Below are 27,764 nucleotides of genomic sequence, written 5' to 3'. Positions count from 1 at the left end.
TGATTAACACAAAAGAAAAATTTTGAGGAATGATGGTAAACCCACAGCAGATAGTGACCATTGACTCCCATAGTAGGAATAAAAAAATGAAGGAATTTTATATGTTAAATGAAAATTATTTCATAATTTACTCATCCTTGTGTTGTTTTAAACATGTATGCATTAGTTTTTTTCTGATTAACACAAAAGAAAATATTTTGAGGAATGATGGTAAACCCACAGCAGATAGTGACCATTGACTCCCATAGTAGGAATAAAAAAAAGATGGAATTTTATAGGTTCAATGAAAATTCTTTCATAATTTACTCATCCTCGTGTTGTTTTAAACCTGTATGCATTAGTTTTTTCTGATTAACACAAAAGAAAATATTTTGAGGAATGATGGTAAACCCACAGCAGATAGTGACCATTGACTCCCATAGTAGGAATAAAAAAATAATGGAATTTTATAGGTTCAATGAAAATTCTTTCAAAATTTACTCATCCTTGTGTTGTTTTAAACCTGTATGCATTATTTTTTTCTGATTAACACAAAAGAAAATATTTTGAGGAATGATGGTAAACCCACAGCAGATAGTGACCATTGACTCCCATAGTAGGAATAAAAAAAACTGATGGATTTTTATAGGTACAATCAACTGTGTGCTAATTACAGCAGCCATATCACCCTGTAGCCCAAGACAGCTTGCCCACTGAAGCTAAGCAGGGCTGAGCCTGGTTAGTACTTGGATGGGAGACCACCTGGGAAAACCAGGTTGCTGCTGGTAGAGGTGTTAGTGAGACCAGCAGGGGCAGGGGGTGCTCACCCTGTGGTCTGTGTGGGTCCTAATGCCCCAGTATAGTGACGGGGACACTATACTGTCAAAAAAAAGCACCGTCCTTCGGATGAGACGTTAAAACCGAGGTCCTGACTCTCTGTGGTCATTAAAAATCCCAGGATGTCCGTCGAAAAAGAGTAGGGGTGTGCCCTGGCATCCTGGCCAAACTTGCCCATTGGCCTACTAATCATCCCTCATACTAATTGGCTATATCACTCGGTCTCCTCTCCACTAATAAGCTGGTGTGTGGTGGGCGTTCTGGTGCAATATGGCTGCCGTCGCATCATCCAGGTGGATGCTGCACATTGGTGGTGGTTGAGGAGATTCCCCCATTCATATGTAAAGCGCTTTGAGCACTGGAAAAGCGCTATATAAATGTAACTAATTATTATTATTATTATTATTATTAATTATAATTTTTTTAAATATTTTCTTTATCATTTATAAAGATACTTCTAAAATATTTTTTTCCTACTATGGAAGTCAATGGTAATTTATTTCATTATTTGATTTACAGGCTTGCAGAGCTGATATGATGATGACTTAAACATCCTCAACACATCTGAAGGCACAACTTAAAGAGATAGTTCAATGAAAATTCTTTCATCATTTACTCATCCTCGTGTTGTTTTAAACCTGTATGCATTAGTTTTTTCTGATTAACACAAAAGAAAATATTTTGAGAAATGATGGTAAACCCACAGCAGATAGTGACCATTGACTCCCATAGTAGGAATAAAAAAATGATGGAATTTTATAGGTACAATCAACTGTGTGCTAATTATAATTTTTTTTAAATATTTTCTTCATCATTTATAAAGATACTTTTAAAATATTTTTTTCCTACTATGGAAGTCAATGGTAATTTATTTCATTATTTGATTTACAGGCTTGCAGAGCTGATATGATGATGGTAAATGGTAAATGGACTGCATTTATATAGCGCTTTTTAACAGACCTATGGCCATCCAAAGCGCTGTACATGTTGCCTCACATTCACCCATTCACTCACACATTCATACACCGACGGCGGTGTCAGCCATGCAAGGCGCCATCCAGCTCGTCGGGAGCAGCTGGGGTTAGGTGCCTTGCTCAAGGACACCTCGACACTTGGTCCAGTGGAGCCGGGGATCGAACCACCAACCTTCCGGTTTGTAGACAACCTACATGAACCACTGAGCCACTGTCGCCTGATGACTTAAACATCCTCAACACATCTGAAGGCACAACTTAAAGAGATAGTTCAATGAAAATTCTTTCATAATTTACTCATCCTCGTGTTGTTTTAAACCTGTATGCATTAGTTTTTTCCTGATTAACACGAAAGAAAATATTTTGAGGAATGATGGTAAACCCACAGCAGATAGTGACCATTGACTCCCATAGTATGAATAAAAAATGATTGAATTTTATAGGTACCATCAATTGTGTGCTAATTATGATCTAATTATAATTTTTCAAAATATTTTCTTCATCATTTATCAAGATTCTTCCAAAATATTTTTTTTCTACTATGGAAGTCAATGGTAATTTATTTCATTATTTGCTTTACAGGCTTGCAGAGCTGATATGATGACGACTTAAACATCCTCAACACATCTGAAGGCACAACTTAAAGAGATAGTTCAATGAAAATTCTTTCATCATTTACTCATCCTCGTGTTGTTTTAAACCTGTACGCATTAGTTTTTTTCTGATTAACACAAAAGAAAATATTTTGAGGAATGATGGTAAACCCACAGCAGATAGTGACCATTGACTCCCATAGTAGGAATAAAAAATGATGGAATTTTATAGGTACAATCAACTGTGTGCTAAATATAATTTTTTTAAATATTTTCCTCATCATTTATCAAGATACTTCTAAAATATTTTTTTCCTACTATGGAAGTCAATGGTAATTTATTTCATTATTTGCTTTGCAGGCTTGCAGAGCTGATATGATGACGACTTAAACATCCTCGACACAACTGAAGGAACAACTTAAAGAGATTGTTCAATGAAAATTATTTCATTATTTACTCATCGTCGTGTTGTTTTAAACCTGTATGCATTAGTTTTTTTCGGATTAACACAAAAGATAATATTTTGAGGAATGATGGTAAACCCACAGCAGATAGTGACCATTGACTCCCATAGTAGGAATAAAAAAATGATGGAATTTTATAGGTTCAATGAAAATTCTTTCATAATTTACTCATCCTTGTGTTGTTTTAAACCTGTATCCATTAGTTTTTTTCTGATTAACACAAAATAAAATATTTTGAGGAATGATGGTAAACCACAGCAGAGAGTGACCATTGACTCCCATAGTAGGAATAAAAAAATGATGGAATTTTATAGGTTCAAGAAAAATTCTTTCATAATTTACTCATCCTTGTGTTGTTTTAAACCTGTATGCATTAGTTTTTTTCTGATTAACACAAAAGAAAATATTTTGAGGAATGATGGTAAACCCACAGCAGATAGTGACCATTGACTCCCATAGTAGGAATAAAAAAATGATGGAATTTTATAGGTTCAATGAAAATTCTTTCATAATTTACTCATCCTTGTGTTGTTTTAAACCTGTATGCATTAGTTTTTTTCTGATTAACACAAAATAAAAATTTTTTGAGGAATGATGGTAAACCCACAGCAGATAGTTACCATTGACTCCCATGTAGGAATAAAAAAATGATGGAATTTGATAGGTTCAATGAAAATTCTTTCATAATTTACTCATCCTTGTGTTGTTTTAAACCTGTATGCATTAGTTTTTTTCTGATTAACACAAAAGAAAATATTTTGAGGAATGATGGTAAACCCACAGCAGATAGTGACCATTGACTCCCATAGTAGGAATAAAAAAAGATGGAATTTTATAGGTTCAATGAAAATTCTTTCATAATTTACTCATCCTCGTGTTGTTTTAAACCTGTATGCATTAGTTTTTTCTGATTAACACAAAAGAAAATATTTTGAGGAATGATGGTAAACCCACAGCAGATAGTGACCATTGACTCCCATAGTAGGAATAAAAAAATGAAGGAATTTTATATGTTAAATGAAAATTATTTCATAATTTACTCATCCTTGTGTTGTTTTAAACGTGTATGCATTAGTTTTTTTCTGATTAACACAAAAGAAAATATTTTGAGTAATGATGGTAAACCCACAGCAGATAGTGACCATTGACTCCCATAGTAGGAACAAAAAAATGATGGAATTTTATAGGTACCATCAACTGTGTGCTAATTATATATATTTTTTAATATTTTCTTCATCATTTATCAAGATACTTCTAAATAATTTTTTTCCTACTATGGAAGTCAATGGTAATTTATTTCATTATTTGCTTTGCAGGCTTGCAGAGCTGATATGATGACGACTTAAACATCCTCGACACAACTGAAGGAACAACTTAAAGAGATTGTTCAATGAAAATTATTTCATTATTTACTCATCGTCGTGTTGTTTTAAACCTGTATGCATTAGTTTTTTTCGGATTAAAACAAAAGATAATATTTTGAGGAATGATGGTAAACCCACAGCAGATAGTGACCATTGACTCCCATAGTAGGAATAAAAAAATGATGGAATTTTATAGGTTCAATGAAAATTCTTTCATAAGTTACTCATCCTTGTGTTGTTTTAAACCTGTATGCATTAGTTTTTTTCTGATTAACACAAAAGAAAATATTTTGAGGAATGATGGTAAACCCACAGCAGATAGTTACCATTGACTCCCATAGTAGGAATAAAAAAATGATGGAATTTTATAGGTTCAATGAAAATTCTTTAATAATTTACTCATCCTTGTGTTGTTTTAAACCTGTATGCATTAGTTTTTTTCTGATTAACACAAAAGAAAAATTTTGAGGAATGATGGTAAACCCACAGCAGATAGTGACCATTGACTCCCATAGTAGGAATAAAAAAATGAAGGAATTTTATATGTTAAATGAAAATTATTTCATAATTTACTCATCCTTGTGTTGTTTTAAACATGTATGCATTAGTTTTTTTCTGATTAACACAAAAGAAAATATTTTGAGGAATGATGGTAAACCCACAGCAGATAGTGACCATTGACTCCCATAGTAGGAATAAAAAAAAGATGGAATTTTATAGGTTCAATGAAAATTCTTTCATAATTTACTCATCCTCGTGTTGTTTTAAACCTGTATGCATTAGTTTTTTCTGATTAACACAAAAGAAAATATTTTGAGGAATGATGGTAAACCCACAGCAGATAGTGACCATTGACTCCCATAGTAGGAATAAAAAAATAATGGAATTTTATAGGTTCAATGAAAATTCTTTCAAAATTTACTCATCCTTGTGTTGTTTTAAACCTGTATGCATTATTTTTTTCTGATTAACACAAAAGAAAATATTTTGAGGAATGATGGTAAACCCACAGCAGATAGTGACCATTGACTCCCATAGTAGGAATAAAAAAAACTGATGGATTTTTATAGGTACAATCAACTGTGTGCTAATTACAGCAGCCATATCACCCTGTAGCCCAAGACAGCTTGCCCACTGAAGCTAAGCAGGGCTGAGCCTGGTTAGTACTTGGATGGGAGACCACCTGGGAAAACCAGGTTGCTGCTGGTAGAGGTGTTAGTGAGACCAGCAGGGGCAGGGGGTGCTCACCCTGTGGTCTGTGTGGGTCCTAATGCCCCAGTATAGTGACGGGGACACTATACTGTCAAAAAAAAGCACCGTCCTTCGGATGAGACGTTAAAACCGAGGTCCTGACTCTCTGTGGTCATTAAAAATCCCAGGATGTCCGTCGAAAAAGAGTAGGGGTGTGCCCTGGCATCCTGGCCAAACTTGCCCATTGGCCTACTAATCATCCCTCATACTAATTGGCTATATCACTCGGTCTCCTCTCCACTAATAAGCTGGTGTGTGGTGGGCGTTCTGGTGCAATATGGCTGCCGTCGCATCATCCAGGTGGATGCTGCACATTGGTGGTGGTTGAGGAGATTCCCCCATTCATATGTAAAGCGCTTTGAGCACTGGAAAAGCGCTATATAAATGTAACTAATTATTATTATTATTATTATTATTAATTATAATTTTTTTAAATATTTTCTTCATCATTTATAAAGATACTTCTAAAATATTTTTTTCCTACTATGGAAGTCAATGGTAATTTATTTCATTATTTGATTTACAGGCTTGCAGAGCTGATATGATGATGACTTAAACATCCTCAACACATCTGAAGGCACAACTTAAAGAGATAGTTCAATGAAAATTCTTTCATCATTTACTCATCCTCGTGTTGTTTTAAACCTGTATGCATTAGTTTTTTCTGATTAACACAAAAGAAAATATTTTGAGAAATGATGGTAAACCCACAGCAGATAGTGACCATTGACTCCCATAGTAGGAATAAAAAAATGATGGAATTTTATAGGTACAATCAACTGTGTGCTAATTATAATTTTTTTTAAATATTTTCTTCATCATTTATAAAGATACTTTTAAAATATTTTTTTCCTACTATGGAAGTCAATGGTAATTTATTTCATTATTTGATTTACAGGCTTGCAGAGCTGATATGATGATGACTTAAACATCCTCAACACATCTGAAGGCACAACTTAAAGAGATAGTTCAATGAAAATTCTTTCATAATTTACTCATCCTCGTGTTGTTTTAAACCTGTATGCATTAGTTTTTTCCTGATTAACACGAAAGAAAATATTTTGAGGAATGATGGTAAACCCACAGCAGATAGTGACCATTGACTCCCATAGTATGAATAAAAAATGATTGAATTTTATAGGTACCATCAATTGTGTGCTAATTATGATCTAATTATAATTTTTCAAAATATTTTCTTCATCATTTATCAAGATTCTTCCAAAATATTTTTTTTCTACTATGGAAGTCAATGGCAATTTATTTCATTATTTGCTTTACAGGCTTGCAGAGCTGACATGATGACGACTTAAACATCCTCGACACAACTGAAGGCACAACTTAAAGAGATAGTTCAATGAAAATTCTTTCATCATTTACTCATCCTTGTGTTGTTTTAAACCTGTATGCATTATTTTTTTCTGATTAACACAAAAAAAAATATTTTGAGGAATGATGGTAAACCCACAGCAGATAGTGACCATTGACTCCCATAGTAGGAATAAAAAATGATTGAATTTTATAGTTACAATCAACTGTGTGCTAATTATATTTTTTTAAACATTTTCTTCATCATTTATAAAGATACTTCTAAAATATTTTTTTCCTACTATGGAAGTCAATGGTAATTTATTTCATTATTTGCTTTACAGGCTTGCAGAGCTGATATGATGACGACTTAAACATCCTCAACACATCTGAAGGCACAACTTAAAGAGATAGTTCAATGAAAATTCTTTCATCATTTACTCATCCTCGTGTTGTTTTAAACCTGTACGCATTAGTTTTTTTCTGATTAACACAAAAGAAAATATTTTGAGGAATGATGGTAAACCCACAGCAGATAGTGACCATTGACTCCCATAGTAGGAATAAAAAATGATGGAATTTTATAGGTACAATCAACTGTGTGCTAAATATAATTTTTTTAAATATTTTCCTCATCATTTATCAAGATACTTCTAAAATATTTTTTTCCTACTATGGAAGTCAATGGTAATTTATTTCATTATTTGCTTTGCAGGCTTGCAGAGCTGATATGATGACGACTTAAACATCCTCGACACAACTGAAGGAACAACTTAAAGAGATTGTTCAATGAAAATTATTTCATTATTTACTCATCGTCGTGTTGTTTTAAACCTGTATGCATTAGTTTTTTTCGGATTAACACAAAAGATAATATTTTGAGGAATGATGGTAAACCCACAGCAGATAGTGACCATTGACTCCCATAGTAGGAATAAAAAAATGATGGAATTTTATAGGTTCAATGAAAATTCTTTCATAATTTACTCATCCTTGTGTTGTTTTAAACCTGTATCCATTAGTTTTTTTCTGATTAACACAAAATAAAATATTTTGAGGAATGATGGTAAACCACAGCAGAGAGTGACCATTGACTCCCATAGTAGGAATAAAAAAATGATGGAATTTTATAGGTTCAAGAAAAATTCTTTCATAATTTACTCATCCTTGTGTTGTTTTAAACCTGTATGCATTAGTTTTTTTCTGATTAACACAAAAGAAAATATTTTGAGGAATGATGGTAAACCCACAGCAGATAGTGACCATTGACTCCCATAGTAGGAATAAAAAAATGATGGAATTTTATAGGTTCAATGAAAATTCTTTCATAATTTACTCATCCTTGTGTTGTTTTAAACCTGTATGCATTAGTTTTTTTCTGATTAACACAAAATAAAAAATTTTTGAGGAATGATGGTAAACCCACAGCAGATAGTTACCATTGACTCCCATGTAGGAATAAAAAAATGATGGAATTTGATAGGTTCAATGAAAATTCTTTCATAATTTACTCATCCTTGTGTTGTTTTAAACCTGTATGCATTAGTTTTTTTCTGATTAACACAAAAGAAAATATTTTGAGGAATGATGGTAAACCCACAGCAGATAGTGACCATTGACTCCCATAGTAGGAATAAAAAAAGATGGAATTTTATAGGTTCAATGAAAATTCTTTCATAATTTACTCATCCTCGTGTTGTTTTAAACCTGTATGCATTAGTTTTTTCTGATTAACACAAAAGAAAATATTTTGAGGAATGATGGTAAACCCACAGCAGATAGTGACCATTGACTCCCATAGTAGGAATAAAAAAATGAAGGAATTTTATATGTTAAATGAAAATTATTTCATAATTTACTCATCCTTGTGTTGTTTTAAACGTGTATGCATTAGTTTTTTTCTGATTAACACAAAAGAAAATATTTTGAGTAATGATGGTAAACCCACAGCAGATAGTGACCATTGACTCCCATAGTAGGAACAAAAAAATGATGGAATTTTATAGGTACCATCAACTGTGTGCTAATTATATATATTTTTTAATATTTTCTTCATCATTTATCAAGATACTTCTAAATAATTTTTTTCCTACTATGGAAGTCAATGGTAATTTATTTCATTATGTGCTTTGCAGGCTTGCAGAGCTGATATGATGACGACTTAAACATCCTCGACACAACTGAAGGAACAACTTAAAGAGATTGTTCAATGAAAATTATTTCATTATTTACTCATCGTCGTGTTGTTTTAAACCTGTATGCATTAGTTTTTTTCGGATTAACACAAAAGATAATATTTTGAGGAATGATGGTAAACCCACAGCAGATAGTGACCATTGACTCCCATAGTAGGAATAAAAAAAAGATGGAATTTTATAGGTTCAATGAAAATTCTTTCATAATTTACTCATCCTCGTGTTGTTTTAAACCTGTATGCATTAGTTTTTTCTGATTAACACAAAAGAAAATATTTTGAGGAATGATGGTAAACCCACAGCAGATAGTGACCATTGACTCCCATAGTAGGAATAAAAAAATAATGGAATTTTATAGGTTCAATGAAAATTCTTTCAAAATTTACTCATCCTTGTGTTGTTTTAAACCTGTATGCATTATTTTTTTCTGATTAACACAAAAGAAAATATTTTGAGGAATGATGGTAAACCCACAGCAGATAGTGACCATTGACTCCCATAGTAGGAATAAAAAAAACTGATGGATTTTTATAGGTACAATCAACTGTGTGCTAATTACAGCAGCCATATCACCCTGTAGCCCAAGACAGCTTGCCCACTGAAGCTAAGCAGGGCTGAGCCTGGTTAGTACTTGGATGGGAGACCACCTGGGAAAACCAGGTTGCTGCTGGTAGAGGTGTTAGTGAGACCAGCAGGGGCAGGGGGTGCTCACCCTGTGGTCTGTGTGGGTCCTAATGCCCCAGTATAGTGACGGGGACACTATACTGTCAAAAAAAAGCACCGTCCTTCGGATGAGACGTTAAAACCGAGGTCCTGACTCTCTGTGGTCATTAAAAATCCCAGGATGTCCGTCGAAAAAGAGTAGGGGTGTGCCCTGGCATCCTGGCCAAACTTGCCCATTGGCCTACTAATCATCCCTCATACTAATTGGCTATATCACTCGGTCTCCTCTCCACTAATAAGCTGGTGTGTGGTGGGCGTTCTGGTGCAATATGGCTGCCGTCGCATCATCCAGGTGGATGCTGCACATTGGTGGTGGTTGAGGAGATTCCCCCATTCATATGTAAAGCGCTTTGAGCACTGGAAAAGCGCTATATAAATGTAACTAATTATTATTATTATTATTATTATTAATTATAATTTTTTTAAATATTTTCTTCATCATTTATAAAGATACTTCTAAAATATTTTTTTCCTACTATGGAAGTCAATGGTAATTTATTTCATTATTTGATTTACAGGCTTGCAGAGCTGATATGATGATGACTTAAACATCCTCAACACATCTGAAGGCACAACTTAAAGAGATAGTTCAATGAAAATTCTTTCATCATTTACTCATCCTCGTGTTGTTTTAAACCTGTATGCATTAGTTTTTTCTGATTAACACAAAAGAAAATATTTTGAGAAATGATGGTAAACCCACAGCAGATAGTGACCATTGACTCCCATAGTAGGAATAAAAAAATGATGGAATTTTATAGGTACAATCAACTGTGTGCTAATTATAATTTTTTTTAAATATTTTCTTCATCATTTATAAAGATACTTTTAAAATATTTTTTTCCTACTATGGAAGTCAATGGTAATTTATTTCATTATTTGATTTACAGGCTTGCAGAGCTGATATGATGATGACTTAAACATCCTCAACACATCTGAAGGCACAACTTAAAGAGATAGTTCAATGAAAATTCTTTCATAATTTACTCATCCTCGTGTTGTTTTAAACCTGTATGCATTAGTTTTTTCCTGATTAACACGAAAGAAAATATTTTGAGGAATGATGGTAAACCCACAGCAGATAGTGACCATTGACTCCCATAGTATGAATAAAAAATGATTGAATTTTATAGGTACCATCAATTGTGTGCTAATTATGATCTAATTATAATTTTTCAAAATATTTTCTTCATCATTTATCAAGATTCTTCCAAAATATTTTTTTTCTACTATGGAAGTCAATGGCAATTTATTTCATTATTTGCTTTACAGGCTTGCAGAGCTGACATGATGACGACTTAAACATCCTCGACACAACTGAAGGCACAACTTAAAGAGATAGTTCAATGAAAATTCTTTCATCATTTACTCATCCTTGTGTTGTTTTAAACCTGTATGCATTATTTTTTTCTGATTAACACAAAAAAAAATATTTTGAGGAATGATGGTAAACCCACAGCAGATAGTGACCATTGACTCCCATAGTAGGAATAAAAAATGATTGAATTTTATAGTTACAATCAACTGTGTGCTAATTATATTTTTTTAAACATTTTCTTCATCATTTATAAAGATACTTCTAAAATATTTTTTTCCTACTATGGAAGTCAATGGTAATTTATTTCATTATTTGCTTTACAGGCTTGCAGAGCTGATATGATGACGACTTAAACATCCTCAACACATCTGAAGGCACAACTTAAAGAGATAGTTCAATGAAAATTCTTTCATCATTTACTCATCCTCGTGTTGTTTTAAACCTGTACGCATTAGTTTTTTTCTGATTAACACAAAAGAAAATATTTTGAGGAATGATGGTAAACCCACAGCAGATAGTGACCATTGACTCCCATAGTAGGAATAAAAAATGATGGAATTTTATAGGTACAATCAACTGTGTGCTAAATATAATTTTTTTAAATATTTTCCTCATCATTTATCAAGATACTTCTAAAATATTTTTTTCCTACTATGGAAGTCAATGGTAATTTATTTCATTATTTGCTTTGCAGGCTTGCAGAGCTGATATGATGACGACTTAAACATCCTCGACACAACTGAAGGAACAACTTAAAGAGATTGTTCAATGAAAATTATTTCATTATTTACTCATCGTCGTGTTGTTTTAAACCTGTATGCATTAGTTTTTTTCGGATTAACACAAAAGATAATATTTTGAGGAATGATGGTAAACCCACAGCAGATAGTGACCATTGACTCCCATAGTAGGAATAAAAAAATGATGGAATTTTATAGGTTCAATGAAAATTCTTTCATAATTTACTCATCCTTGTGTTGTTTTAAACCTGTATCCATTAGTTTTTTTCTGATTAACACAAAATAAAATATTTTGAGGAATGATGGTAAACCACAGCAGAGAGTGACCATTGACTCCCATAGTAGGAATAAAAAAATGATGGAATTTTATAGGTTCAAGAAAAATTCTTTCATAATTTACTCATCCTTGTGTTGTTTTAAACCTGTATGCATTAGTTTTTTTCTGATTAACACAAAAGAAAATATTTTGAGGAATGATGGTAAACCCACAGCAGATAGTGACCATTGACTCCCATAGTAGGAATAAAAAAATGATGGAATTTTATAGGTTCAATGAAAATTCTTTCATAATTTACTCATCCTTGTGTTGTTTTAAACCTGTATGCATTAGTTTTTTTCTGATTAACACAAAATAAAAAATTTTTGAGGAATGATGGTAAACCCACAGCAGATAGTTACCATTGACTCCCATGTAGGAATAAAAAAATGATGGAATTTGATAGGTTCAATGAAAATTCTTTCATAATTTACTCATCCTTGTGTTGTTTTAAACCTGTATGCATTAGTTTTTTTCTGATTAACACAAAAGAAAATATTTTGAGGAATGATGGTAAACCCACAGCAGATAGTGACCATTGACTCCCATAGTAGGAATAAAAAAAGATGGAATTTTATAGGTTCAATGAAAATTCTTTCATAATTTACTCATCCTCGTGTTGTTTTAAACCTGTATGCATTAGTTTTTTCTGATTAACACAAAAGAAAATATTTTGAGGAATGATGGTAAACCCACAGCAGATAGTGACCATTGACTCCCATAGTAGGAATAAAAAAATGAAGGAATTTTATATGTTAAATGAAAATTATTTCATAATTTACTCATCCTTGTGTTGTTTTAAACGTGTATGCATTAGTTTTTTTCTGATTAACACAAAAGAAAATATTTTGAGTAATGATGGTAAACCCACAGCAGATAGTGACCATTGACTCCCATAGTAGGAACAAAAAAATGATGGAATTTTATAGGTACCATCAACTGTGTGCTAATTATATATATTTTTTAATATTTTCTTCATCATTTATCAAGATACTTCTAAATAATTTTTTTCCTACTATGGAAGTCAATGGTAATTTATTTCATTATTTGCTTTGCAGGCTTGCAGAGCTGATATGATGACGACTTAAACATCCTCGACACAACTGAAGGAACAACTTAAAGAGATTGTTCAATGAAAATTATTTCATTATTTACTCATCGTCGTGTTGTTTTAAACCTGTATGCATTAGTTTTTTTCGGATTAAAACAAAAGATAATATTTTGAGGAATGATGGTAAACCCACAGCAGATAGTGACCATTGACTCCCATAGTAGGAATAAAAAAATGATGGAATTTTATAGGTTCAATGAAAATTCTTTCATAAGTTACTCATCCTTGTGTTGTTTTAAACCTGTATGCATTAGTTTTTTTCTGATTAACACAAAAGAAAATATTTTGAGGAATGATGGTAAACCCACAGCAGATAGTTACCATTGACTCCCATAGTAGGAATAAAAAAATGATGGAATTTTATAGGTTCAATGAAAATTCTTTAATAATTTACTCATCCTTGTGTTGTTTTAAACCTGTATGCATTAGTTTTTTTCTGATTAACACAAAAGAAAAATTTTGAGGAATGATGGTAAACCCACAGCAGATAGTGACCATTGACTCCCATAGTAGGAATAAAAAAATGAAGGAATTTTATATGTTAAATGAAAATTATTTCATAATTTACTCATCCTTGTGTTGTTTTAAACATGTATGCATTAGTTTTTTTCTGATTAACACAAAAGAAAATATTTTGAGGAATGATGGTAAACCCACAGCAGATAGTGACCATTGACTCCCATAGTAGGAATAAAAAAAAGATGGAATTTTATAGGTTCAATGAAAATTCTTTCATAATTTACTCATCCTCGTGTTGTTTTAAACCTGTATGCATTAGTTTTTTCTGATTAACACAAAAGAAAATATTTTGAGGAATGATGGTAAACCCACAGCAGATAGTGACCATTGACTCCCATAGTAGGAATAAAAAAATAATGGAATTTTATAGGTTCAATGAAAATTCTTTCAAAATTTACTCATCCTTGTGTTGTTTTAAACCTGTATGCATTATTTTTTTCTGATTAACACAAAAGAAAATATTTTGAGGAATGATGGTAAACCCACAGCAGATAGTGACCATTGACTCCCATAGTAGGAATAAAAAAAACTGATGGATTTTTATAGGTACAATCAACTGTGTGCTAATTACAGCAGCCATATCACCCTGTAGCCCAAGACAGCTTGCCCACTGAAGCTAAGCAGGGCTGAGCCTGGTTAGTACTTGGATGGGAGACCACCTGGGAAAACCAGGTTGCTGCTGGTAGAGGTGTTAGTGAGACCAGCAGGGGCAGGGGGTGCTCACCCTGTGGTCTGTGTGGGTCCTAATGCCCCAGTATAGTGACGGGGACACTATACTGTCAAAAAAAAGCACCGTCCTTCGGATGAGACGTTAAAACCGAGGTCCTGACTCTCTGTGGTCATTAAAAATCCCAGGATGTCTGTCGAAAAAGAGTAGGGGTGTGCCCTGGCATCCTGGCCAAACTTGCCCATTGGCCTACTAATCATCCCTCATACTAATTGGCTATATCACTCGGTCTCCTCTCCACTAATAAGCTGGTGTGTGGTGGGCGTTCTGGTGCAATATGGCTGCCGTCGCATCATCCAGGTGGATGCTGCACATTGGTGGTGGTTGAGGAGATTCCCCCATTCATATGTAAAGCGCTTTGAGCACTGGAAAAGCGCTATATAAATGTAACTAATTATTATTATTATTATTAATTATAATTTTTTTAAATATTTTCTTCATCATTTATAAAGATACTTCTAAAATATTTTTTTCCTACTATGGAAGTCAATGGTAATTTATTTCATTATTTGATTTACAGGCTTGCAGAGCTGATATGATGATGACTTAAACATCCTCAACACATCTGAAGGCACAACTTAAAGAGATAGTTCAATGAAAATTCTTTCATCATTTACTCATCCTCGTGTTGTTTTAAACCTGTATGCATTAGTTTTTTCTGATTAACACAAAATAAAATATTTTGAGAAATGATGGTAAACCCACAGCAGATAGTGACCATTGACTCCCATAGTAGGAATAAAAAAATGATGGAATTTTATAGGTACAATCAACTGTGTGCTAATTATAATTTTTTTAAATATTTTCTTCATCATTTATAAAGATACTTTTAAAATATTTTTTTCCTACTATGGAAGTCAATGGTAATTTATTTCATTATTTGATTTACAGGCTTGCAGAGCTGATATGATGATGACTTAAACATCCTCAACACATCTGAAGGCACAACTTAAAGAGATAGTTCAATGAAAATTCTTTCATAATTTACTCATCCTCGTGTTGTTTTAAACCTGTATGCATTAGTTTTTTCCTGATTAACACGAAAGAAAATATTTTGAGGAATGATGGTAAACCCACAGCAGATAGTGACCATTGACTCCCATAGTATGAATAAAAAATGATTGAATCTTATAGGTACCATCAATTGTGTGCTAATTATGATCTAATTATAATTTTTCAAAATATTTTCTTCATCATTTATCAAGATTCTTCCAAAATATTTTTTTTCTACTATGGAAGTCAATGGCAATTTATTTCATTATTTGCTTTACAGGCTTGCAGAGCTGACATGATGACGACTTAAACATCCTCGACACAACTGAAGGCACAAATTAAAGAGATAATTCAATGAAAATTCTTTCATCATTTACTCATCCTTGTGTTGTTTTAAACCTGTATGCATTATTTTTTTCTGATTAACACAAAAAAAAAATATTTTGAGGAATGATGGTAAACCCACAGCAGATAGTGACCATTGACTCCCATAGTAGGAATAAAAAATGATTTAATTTTATAGTTACAATCAACTGTGTGCTAATTATATTTTTTTAAACATTTTCTTCATCATTTATCAAGATACTTCTAAAATATTTTTTTCCTACTATGGAAGTCAATGGTAATTTATTTCATTATTTGCTTTACAGGCTTGCAGAGCTGATATGATGACGACTTTAACATCCTCAACACATCTGAAGGCACAACTTAAAGAGATAGTTCAATGAAAATTCTTTCATCATTTACTCATCCTCGTGTTGTTTTAAACCTGTACGCATTAGTTTTTTTCTGATTAACACAAAAGAAAATATTTTGAGGAATGATGGTAAACCCACAGCAGATAGTGACCATTGACTCCCATAGTAGGAATAAAAAATGATGGAATTTTATAGGTACAATCAACTGTGTGCTAAATATAATTTTTTAAAATATTTTCCTCATCATTTATCAAGATACTTCTAAAATATTTTTTTCCTACTATGGAAATAGATGGTAATTTATTTCATTATTTGCTTTACAGGCTTGCAGAGCTGATATGATGACGACTTAAACATCCTCAACACATCTGAAGGCACAACTTAAAGAGATAGTTCAATGAAAATTCTTTCATCATTTACTCATCCTTGTGTTGTTTTAAACCTGTATGCATTATTTTTTTCTGATTAACACAAAAAAAAATATTTTGAGGAATGATGGTAAACCCACAGCAGATAGTGACCATTGACTCCCATAGTAGGAATAAAAAAAACTGATGGATTTTTATAGGTACAATCAACTGTGTGCTAATTACAGCAGCCATATCACCCTGTAGCCCAAGACAGTTTGCCCACTGAAGCTAAGCAGGGCTGAGCCTGGTTAGTACTTGGATGGGAGACCACCTGGGAAAACCAGGTTGCTGCTGGTAGAGGTGTTAGTGAGACCAGCAGGGGCAGGGGGTGCTCACCCTGTGGTCTGTGTGGGTCCTAATGCCCCAGTATAGTGACGGGGACACTATACTGTCAAAAAAAAGCACCGTCCTTCGGATGAGACGTTAAAACCGAGGTCCTGACTCTCTGTGGTCATTAAAAATCCCAGGATGTCTTTCGAAAAAGAGTAGGGGTGTGCCCCGGCATCCTGGCCAAACTTGCCCATTGGCCTACTAATCATCCCTCATACTAATTGGCTATATCACTCGGTCTCCTCTCCATTAATAAGCTGGTGTGTGGTGGGCGTTCTGGCGCAATATGGCTGCCGTCGCATCATCCAGGTGGATGCTGCACATTGGTGGTGGTTGAGGAGATTCCCCCATTCATATGTAAAGCGCTTTGAGCACTGGAAAAGCGCTATATAAATGTAACTAATTATTATTATTATTATTATTATTAATTATAATTTTTTTAAATATTTTCTTCATCATTTATAAAGATACTTCTAAAATATTTTTTCCTACTATGGAAGTCAATGGTAATTTATTTCATTATTTGATTTACAGGCTTGCAGAGCTGATATGATGATGACTTAAACATCCTCAACACATCTGAAGGCACAACTTAAAGAGATAGTTCAATGAAAATTCTTTCATCATTTACTCATCCTCGTGTTGTTTTAAACCTGTATGCATTAGTTTTTTCTGATTAACACAAAATAAAATATTTTGAGAAATGATGGTAAACCCACAGCAGATAGTGACCATTGACTTCCATAGTAGGAATAAAAAAATGATTGAATTTTATAGGTACCATCAACTGTGTGCTAATTATAATCTAATTATGATTTTTCAAAATATTTGCTTCATCATTTATAAAGATACTTCCAAAATATTTTTTTCCTACTATGGAAGTCAATGGTAATTTATTTCATTATTTGCTTTACAGGCTTGCAGAGCTGATATGATGACGACTTAAACATCCTCGACACAACTGAAGGCACAACTTAAAGAGATAGTTCAATGAAAATTCTTTCATCATTTACTTATCCTCATGTTGTTTTAAACCTGTGTGCATTAGTTTTTTCCTGATTAACACGAAAGAAAATATTTTGAGGAATAATGGTAAACCCACAGCAGATAGTGAACATTGACTCCCATAGTAGGAATAAAAAAATTATGGAATTTTATAGGTTCAATGAAAATTCTTTCATAATTTACTCATCCTTGTGTTTTTTTAAACCTGTATACATTAGTTTTTTATCTGATTAACACAAAATAAAATATTTTGAGGAATGATGGTAAACCCACAGCAGATAGTGACCATTGACTCCCATAGTAGGAATAAAAATATAAAGGAATTTAATAGGTACCATCAGCTGTGTGCTAATTATAATCTAATAATAATTTTTCACAATATTTTCTTCATCATTTATAAAGATACTTCCAAAATATTTTTTTCCTACTATTAAAGTCAATGGTAATTTATTTCATTATTTGCTTTACAGGTTTGCAGAGCTGATATGATGACGAGTTAAACATCCTTTACACAACTGAAGGCACAACTTAAAGAGATAGTTCAATGAAAATTCTTTCATCATTTACTTATCCTCATGTTGTTTTAAACCTGTGTGCATTAGTTTTTTCCTGATTAACACGAAAGAAAATATTTTGAGGAATAATGGTAAACCCACAGCAGATAGTGAACATTGACTCCCATAGTAGGAATAAAAAAATTATGGAATTTTATAGGTTCAATGAAAATTCTTTCATAATTTACTCATCCTTGTGTTGTTTTAAACCTGTATACATTAGTTTTTTATCTGATTAACACAAAATAAAATATTTTGAGGAATGATGGTAAACCCACAGCAGATAGTGACCATTGACTCCCATAGTAGGAATAAAAATATAAAGGAATTTAATAGGTACCATCAGCTGTGTGCTAATTATAATCTAATAATAATTTTTCACAATATTTTCTTCATCATTTATAAAGATACTTCCAAAATATTTTTTTCCTACTATTAAAGTCAATGGTAATTTATTTCATTATTTGCTTTACAGGCTTGCAGAGCTGATATGATGACGACTTAAACATCTTCGACACAACTGAAGGCACAACTTAAAGAGATAGTTCAATTAAAATTATTTCATCATTTACTCATCCTCGTGTTGTTTTAAACCTGTATGCATTAGTTTTTTCCTGATTAACACGAAAGAAAATATTTTAAGGAATGATGGTAAACCCACAGAAGATAGTGACCATTGACTCCCATAGTAGGAATAAAAAATGATGCAATTTTATAGGTACAATCAACTGTGTGCTAATTACAATTTTTTAAAATATTTTCTTCATCATTTATCAAGATACTTCTAAAATATTTTTTTCCTACTATGGAAGTCAATGGTAATTTATTTCATTATTTGCTTTACAGGCTTGCAGAGCTGATATGATGATGACTTAAACATCCTCAACACATCTGAAGGCACAACTTAAAGAGATAGTTCAATGAAAATTCTTTCATCAATTACTCATCCTCGTGTTGTTTTAAACCTGTATGCAATAGTTTTTTTCTGATTAACAAAAAAGAAAATATTTTGAGGAATGATGGTAAACCCACAGCAGATAGTGACCATTGACTCCCATAGTAGGAAAAAAAATTATGGAATTTTATAGGTACCATCAACTGTGTGGTAATTGTAATCTAATTAAAATTTCTCAAAATATTTTCTTCATCATTTATCAAGATACTTCCAAAATATTTTTTTCCTACTATGGAAGTCAATGGTAATTTATTTCATTATTTGCTTTACAGGCTTGCAGAGCTGATATGATGACGACTTAAACATCCTCAACACATCTGAAGGCACAACTTAAAGAGATAGTTCAATGAAAATTCTTTCATCATTTACTCATCCTCGTGTTGTTTTAAACCTGTACGCATTAGTTTTTTTCTGATTAACACAAAAGAAAATATTTTGAGGAATGATGGTAAACCCACAGCAGATAGTGACCATTGACTCCCATAGTAGGAATAAAAAATGATGGAATTTTATAGGTACAATCAACTGTGTGCTAAATATAATTTTTTAAAATATTTTCTTCATCATTTATCAAGATACTTCTAAAATATTTTTTTCCTACTATGGAAATAGATGGTAATTTATTTCATTATTTGCTTTACAGGCTTGCAGAGCTGATATGATGACGACTTAAACATCCTCAACACATCTGAAGGCACAACTTAAAGAGATAGTTCAATGAAAATTCTTTCATCATTTACTCATCCTTGTGTTGTTTTAAACCTGTATGCATTATTTTTTTCTGATTAACACAAAAAAAAATATTTTGAGGAATGATGGTAAACCCACAGCAGATAGTGACCATTGACTCCCATAGTAGGAATAAAAAAAACTGATGGATTTTTATAGGTACAATCAACTGTGTGCTAATTACAGCAGCCATATCACCCTGTAGCCCAAGACAGTTTGCCCACTGAAGCTAAGCAGGGCTGAGCCTGGTTAGTACTTGGATGGGAGACCACCTGGGAAAACCAGGTTGCTGCTGGTAGAGGTGTTAGTGAGACCAGCAGGGGCAGGGGGTGCTCACCCTGTGGTCTGTGTGGGTCCTAATGCCCCAGTATAGTGACGGGGACACTATACTGTCAAAAAAAAGCACTGTCCTTCGGATGAGACGTTAAAACCGAGGTCCTGACTCTCTGTGGTCATTAAAAATCCCAGGATGTCCTTCGAAAAAGAGTAGGGGTGTGCCCCGGCATCCTGGCCAAACTTGCCCATTGGCCTACTAATCATCCCTCATACTAATTGGCTATATCACTCGGTCTCCTCTCCATTAATAAGCTGGTGTGTGGTGGGCGTTCTGGCGCAATATGGCTGCCGTCGCATCATCCAGGTGGATGCTGCACATTGGTGGTGGTTGAGGAGATTCCCCCATTCATATGTAAAGCGCTTTGAGCACTGGAAAAGCGCTATATAAATGTAACTAATTATTATTATTATTATTATTATTAATTATAATTTTTTTAAATATTTTCTTCATCATTTATAAAGATACTTCTAAAATATTTTTTTCCTACTATGGAAGTCAATGGTAATTTATTTCATTATTTGATTTACAGGCTTGCAGAGCTGATATGATGATGACTTAAACATCCTCAACACATCTGAAGGCACAACTTAAAGAGATAGTTCAATGAAAATTATTTCATCATTTACTCATCCTCGTGTTGTTTTAAACCTGTATGCATTAGTTTTTTCTGATTAACACAAAATAAAATATTTTGAGAAATGATTGTAAACCCACAGCAGATAGTGACCATTGACTCCCATAGTAGGAATAAAAATATAAAGGAATTTAATAGGTACCATCAGCTGTGTGCTAATTATAATCTAATAATAATTTTTCACAATATTTTCTTCATCATTTATAAAGATACTTCCAAAATATTTTTTTCCTACTATTAAAGTCAATGGTAATTTATTTCATTATTTGCTTTACAGGTTTGCAGAGCTGATATGATGACGACTTAAACATCCTTTACACAACTGAAGGCACAACTTAAAGAGATAGTTCAATGAAAATTCTTTCATCATTTACTTATCCTCATGTTGTTTTAAACCTGTGTGCATTAGTTTTTTCCTGATTAACACGAAAGAAAATATTTTGAGGAATAATGGTAAACCCACAGCAGATAGTGAACATTGACTCCCATAGTAGGAATAAAAAAATTATGGAATTTTATAGGTTCAATGAAAATTCTTTCATAATTTACTCATCCTTGTGTTGTTTTAAACCTGTATACATTAGTTTTTTATCTGATTAACACAAAATAAAATATTTTGAGGAATGATGGTCAGGGTAGGACTTAACAGGGTGGAGGCCCCTGGGCTTGAATACATTTTGGGCCCTACATTATCAGAACAAAAGGTACAAAAGCTGTAACTGGGACGGTACCCTTTATATGGGTCCTAATATTTACCATTTAGGTACAGATATAGGTACATTTTTACCCATTATATGCACTCTTTAGGTACAAAGGTGTACTATTTGAAAGGGTACCACCCCAGTGACAGCTTGTGTAAATTATCTTCTGAGAGTGCACATACAGTAAACAACCTAAAATAAAAAATATATCATAGAACTACATTTTAGGGAAGTTTCCCGACAGGGTTTAGATTAATCCAGCACTAGGCCTATTGCTAGGTTATATTAGGGCATTCAAGTAGTTTTTACAAACAAACCTTACAAAAACATCACTGGTGTGCGTCTTGAGACAAAACAATGGCAATGATATATGTTAAGATTTATCAGTGCAAAATGTGTTTAAATTAAGACAGATCAAACATGCATTTTTAGTCTTGGACTAGGATAAGACCTGACTAGGAAACTGCCCCTATATCTCTAAAGCAGAACATAAGCCCAGTCTAAAATTAAATCATGTATTTTAGGGATGTCACAAATCCAAATTAATCATGCACATTAAAAAATGCCCCATAACAACATTTAAAATCATTATGTTAGACTTAGCTTAAGAAGAGAATGATATGTTTTGATTAACATTTACCTTATTACACACCATATAATGTTATAAACATAATCAACAAGCGTATTTTGTGCATATAGCCTAAGTGGTGCAGTGAAAAGAAAATATTTTAGGATGTAATTTAATAATTATGACAAGACCATCATGTAATATTAGACACCAAAAACCAAAGTGGAGAAGATGATCATTAATTAATTTTTGCGTCTGATATGAACGTAATACATTAAAACCTTGAACGTAGATATAAAAATGAACACTTTTCAGAAGTTTAAACTGTGATTCTGTTAAGCACAAGCAAACATGCTGAAAGAGAAACTACAGGAAAGTTAGGCTAGCTAGCTAGTGGATTATTTAAAAAAGCATCAGGACATCAACATGGCCATGATTTAGTGAATCCTCACCTCCAGATGAAGTTATAAACTGGACTGATGATTTAAATGTTGACATAATCATATGTGCGTTGTTAACTCTCCGGATTTTGTTATGTTTCGTAGCCCTGCTCCACTCATTCACTTTTCCACAGAAACTGTTTGGTTACAGGGTCGTGTGAGCTGCAGACTTCGAGCAGATTGTATTTCATTTGGCGCTACGCAGACCGCTTGGTGATGATGTCGAAGTACCGCGAGAGCGATTAGAAAGCAGACTTCTCTGTGTGAGCTCTCGCGTTACTCTGATGTAATTTTTTGGCTGTTGTTGAACCACGTGAATACATCCGTCTGCTTTACAATCACTTTTGCGCCGTGATAATTTGATTTCATATAATGATCGGATCGCGCAGTGCCGCATGAAGTTAAATGTACCAAATATCAAATAGCCGACTGTATATGAGGTTAAACCCGCCAAAGTAGCAAGTGGAGTATGCGAATGGTGAGTGATTCAGATGTCAATTTATGAATGAAAGTGTCAAAGGTTTGTCACACACTGTTAAGTATTTTCACGCTTTTTTAAATGGGTATACGGAAATCCTTGACATTACTAGTGGATATACTGCGTATACCTGCTGCGTATCACGTTAGATTACAAACAAACAAGAAAAAACAGAGTTACAAGACCTACTCTAATAATCTTTCATACGGAGCGCTTCATTTTCGCGTTGCTCTTTCTCGTTATCTGTAGAGCTTATTTATGACTCTCATTTCGCGTATTCGCTATTATACTAGCATCTATGGGTTTCAAAAGCAGTAAACGCAGGGCGTCATATTCAGCACCAAGATGACTGACATATATTAACGAATTAAATGCAGCACAAAACAATTCCGCACCAACCAATAGGGTGTAAAATAATAAATGAAAACGACTGAACAAATCAAACGAACGCAAGCCGGCACGGAGGCCCCTATTGGCCGGGGCCCCTGGGCTCAAGCCCAATCAAGCCCAATGGTAAGTCCGGCCATGATGATGGTAAACCCACAGCAGATAGTGACCATTGACTCCCATAGTAGGAATAAAAATATAAAGGAATTTAATAGGTACCATCAGCTGTGTGCTAATTATAATCTAATAATAATTTTTCACAATATTTTCTTCATCATTTATAAAGATACTTCCAAAATATTTTTTTCCTACTATTAAAGTCAATGGTAATTTATTTCATTATTTGCTTTACAGGCTTGCAGAGCTGATATGATGACGACTTAAACATCTTCGACACAACTGAAGGCACAACTTAAAGAGATAGTTCAATTAAAATTATTTCATCATTTACTCATCCTCGTGTTGTTTTAAACCTGTATGCATTAGTTTTTTCCTGATTAACACGAAAGAAAATATTTTAAGGAATGATGGTAAACCCACAGAAGATAGTGACCATTGACTCCCATAGTAGGAATAAAAAATGATGCAATTTTATAGGTACAATCAACTGTGTGCTAATTACAATTTTTTAAAATATTTTCTTCATCATTTATCAAGATACTTCTAAAATATTTTTTTCCTACTATGGAAGTCAATGGTAATTTATTTCATTATTTGCTTTACAGGCTTGCAGAGCTGATATGATGATGACTTAAACATCCTCAACACATCTGAAGGCACAACTTAAAGAGATAGTTCAATGAAAATTCTTTCATCAATTACTCATCCTTGTGTTGTTTTAAACCTGTATGCATTAGTTTTTTTCTGATTAACAAAAAAGATAATATTTTGAGGAATGATGGTAAACCCACAGCAGATAGTGACCATTCACTCCCATAGTAGGAAAAAAAATTATGGAATTTTATAGGTACCATCAACTGTGTGGTAATTGTAATCTAATTAAAATTTCTCAAAATATTTTCTTCATCATTTATCAAGATACTTCCAAAATATTTTTTTCCTACTATGGAAGTCAATGGCAATTTATTTCATTATTTGCTTTACAGGCTTGCAGAGCTGACATGATGACGACTTAAACATCCTTTACACAACTGAAGGCACAACTTAAAGAGATAGTTCAATGAAAATTCTTTCATCTTTTACTCATCCTCGTGTTGTTTTAAACCTGTATGCATTAGTTTTTTCCTGATCAACACGAAAGAAAATATTTTGAGGAATGATGGTAAACCCACAGCAGATAGTGACCATTGACTCCCATAGTAGGAATAAAAAATGATTGAATTTTATAGTTACAATCAACTGTGTGCTAATTATATTTTTTTAAACATTTTCTTCATCATTTATCAAGATACTTCTAAAATATTTTTTTTCCTACTATGGAAGTCAATGGTAATTTATTTCATTATTTGCTTTACAGGCTTGCAGAGCTGATATGATGACGACTTAAACATCCTCAACACATCTGAAGGCACAACTTAAAGAGATAGTTCAATGAAAATTCTTTCATCATTTACTCATCCTCGTGTTGTTTTAAACCTGTACGCATTAGTTTTTTTCTGATTAACACAAAAGAAAATATTTTGAGGAATGATGGTAAACCCACAGCAGATAGTGACCATTGACTCCCATAGTAGGAATAAAAAATGATGGAATTTTATAGGTACAATCAACTGTGTGCTAAATATAATTTTTTTAAATATTTTCTTCATCATTTATCAAGATACTTCTAAAATATTTTTTTCCTACTATGGAAATAGATGGTAATTTATTTCATTATTTGCTTTACAGGCTTGCAGAGCTGATATGATGACGACTTAAACATCCTCAACACATCTGAAGGCACAACTTAAAGAGATAGTTCAATGAAAATTCTTTCATCATTTACTCATCCTTGTGTTGTTTTAAACCTGTATGCATTATTTTTTTCTGATTAACACAAAAAAAAATATTTTGAGGAATGATGGTAAACCCACAGCAGATAGTGACCATTGACTCCCATAGTAGGAATAAAAAAAACTGATGGATTTTTATAGGTACAATCAACTGTGTGCTAATTACAGCAGCCATATCACCCTGTAGCCCAAGACAGTTTGCCCACTGAAGCTAAGCAGGGCTGAGCCTGGTTAGTACTTGGATGGGAGACCACCTGGGAAAACCAGGTTGCTGCTGGTAGAGGTGTTAGTGAGACCAGCAGGGGCAGGGGGTGCTCACCCTGTGGTCTGTGTGGGTCCTAATGCCCCAGTATAGTGACGGGGACACTATACTGTCAAAAAAAAGCACTGTCCTTCGGATGAGACGTTAAAACCGAGGTCCTGACTCTCTGTGGTCATTAAAAATCCCAGGATGTCCTTCGAAAAAGAGTAGGGGTGTGCCCCGGCATCCTGGCCAAACTTGCCCATTGGCCTACTAATCATCCCTCATACTAATTGGCTATATCACTCGGTCTCCTCTCCATTAATAAGCTGGTGTGTGGTGGGCGTTCTGGCGCAATATGGCTGCCGTCGCATCATCCAGGTGGATGCTGCACATTGGTGGTGGTTGAGGAGATTCCCCCATTCATATGTAAAGCGCTTTGAGCACTGGAAAAGCGCTATATAAATGTAACTAATTATTATTATTATTATTATTATTAATTATAATTTTTTTAAATATTTTCTTCATCATTTATAAAGATACTTCTAAAATATTTTTTTCCTACTATGGAAGTCAATGGTAATTTATTTCATTATTTGATTTACAGGCTTGCAGAGCTGATATGATGATGACTTAAACATCCTCAACACATCTGAAGGCACAACTTAAAGAGATAGTTCAATGAAAATTCTTTCATCATTTACTCATCCTCGTGTTGTTTTAAACCTGTATGCATTAGTTTTTTCTGATTAACACAAAATAAAATATTTTGAGAAATGATGGTAAACCCACAGCAGATAGTGACCATTGACTTCCATAGTAGGAATAAAAAAATGATTGAATTTTATAGGTACCATCAACTGTGTGCTAATTATAATCTAATTATGATTTTTCAAAATATTTGCTTCATCATTTATAAAGATACTTCCAAAATATTTTTTTCCTACTATGGAAGTCAATGGTAATTTATTTCATTATTTGCTTTACAGGCTTGCAGAGCTGATATGATGACGACTTAAACATCCTCGACACAACTGAAGGCACAACTTAAAGAGATAGTTCAATGAAAATTCTTTCATCATTTACTTATCCTCATGTTGTTTTAAACCTGTGTGCATTAGTTTTTTCCTGATTAACACGAAAGAAAATATTTTGAGGAATAATGGTAAACCCACAGCAGATAGTGAACATTGACTCCCATAGTAGGAATAAAAAAATTATGGAATTTTATAGGTTCAATGAAAATTCTTTCATAATTTACTCATCCTTGTGTTGTTTTAAACCTGTATACATTAGTTTTTTATCTGATTAACACAAAATAAAATATTTTGAGGAATGATGGTAAACCCACAGCAGATAGTGACCATTGACTCCCATAGTAGGAATAAAAATATAAAGGAATTTAATAGGTACCATCAGCTGTGTGCTAATTATAATCTAATAATAATTTTTCACAATATTTTCTTCATCATTTATAAAGATACTTCCAAAATATTTTTTTCCTAATATTAAAGTCAATGGTAATTTATTTCATTATTTGCTTTACAGGCTTGCAGAGCTGATATGATGACGACTTAAACATCTTCGACACAACTGAAGGCACAACTTAAAGAGATAGTTCAATTAAAATGATTTCATCATTTACTCATCCTCGTGTTGTTTTAAACCTGTATGCATTAGTTTTTCCTGATTAACCGTCCTTCGGATGAGACGTTAAAACCGAGGTCCTGACTCTCTGTGGTCATTAAAAATCCCAGGATGTCCTTCGAAAAAGAGTAGGGGTGTGCCCCGGCATCCTGGCCAAACTTGCCCATTGGCCTACTAATCATCCCTCATACTAATTGGCTATATCACTCGGTCTCCTCTCCATTAATAAGCTGGTGTGTGGTGGGCGTTCTGGCGCAATATGGCTGCCGTCGCATCATCCAGGTGGATG

General features: G+C 33.2%; 7 pseudogenes; all 7 read left to right on the top strand.

Annotated features, from left to right (window-relative positions):
* The first annotated feature begins 650 nt into the window (after nucleotides 1–650).
* LOC135732868 (5S ribosomal RNA) lies at nucleotides 651–767 on the top strand (annotated as a pseudogene).
* A 4,536-nt stretch (nucleotides 768–5,303) lies between these two features.
* On the top strand, nucleotides 5,304–5,420 carry LOC135732867 (5S ribosomal RNA; annotated as a pseudogene).
* Nucleotides 5,421–9,518: 4,098 nt separating this feature from the next.
* Nucleotides 9,519–9,635, top strand: LOC135732872 (5S ribosomal RNA; annotated as a pseudogene).
* Nucleotides 9,636–14,257: 4,622 nt separating this feature from the next.
* On the top strand, nucleotides 14,258–14,374 carry LOC135732871 (5S ribosomal RNA; annotated as a pseudogene).
* Nucleotides 14,375–16,697: 2,323 nt separating this feature from the next.
* Nucleotides 16,698–16,814, top strand: LOC135732870 (5S ribosomal RNA; annotated as a pseudogene).
* A 3,457-nt stretch (nucleotides 16,815–20,271) lies between these two features.
* Nucleotides 20,272–20,388, top strand: LOC135732869 (5S ribosomal RNA; annotated as a pseudogene).
* Nucleotides 20,389–25,750: 5,362 nt separating this feature from the next.
* Nucleotides 25,751–25,867, top strand: LOC135732866 (5S ribosomal RNA; annotated as a pseudogene).
* Nucleotides 25,868–27,764: the final 1,897 nt, after the last annotated feature.

Source organism: Paramisgurnus dabryanus, unplaced genomic scaffold, assembly GCF_030506205.2.
Source record: "Paramisgurnus dabryanus unplaced genomic scaffold, PD_genome_1.1 h2tg000190l_1_126432__unclustered, whole genome shotgun sequence".
Classification (NCBI taxonomy): domain Eukaryota; kingdom Metazoa; phylum Chordata; class Actinopteri; order Cypriniformes; family Cobitidae; genus Paramisgurnus; species Paramisgurnus dabryanus.
Note: the sequence above shows the minus strand (reverse complement) of the source record. Positions and strands in the feature narration are given on the sequence as shown.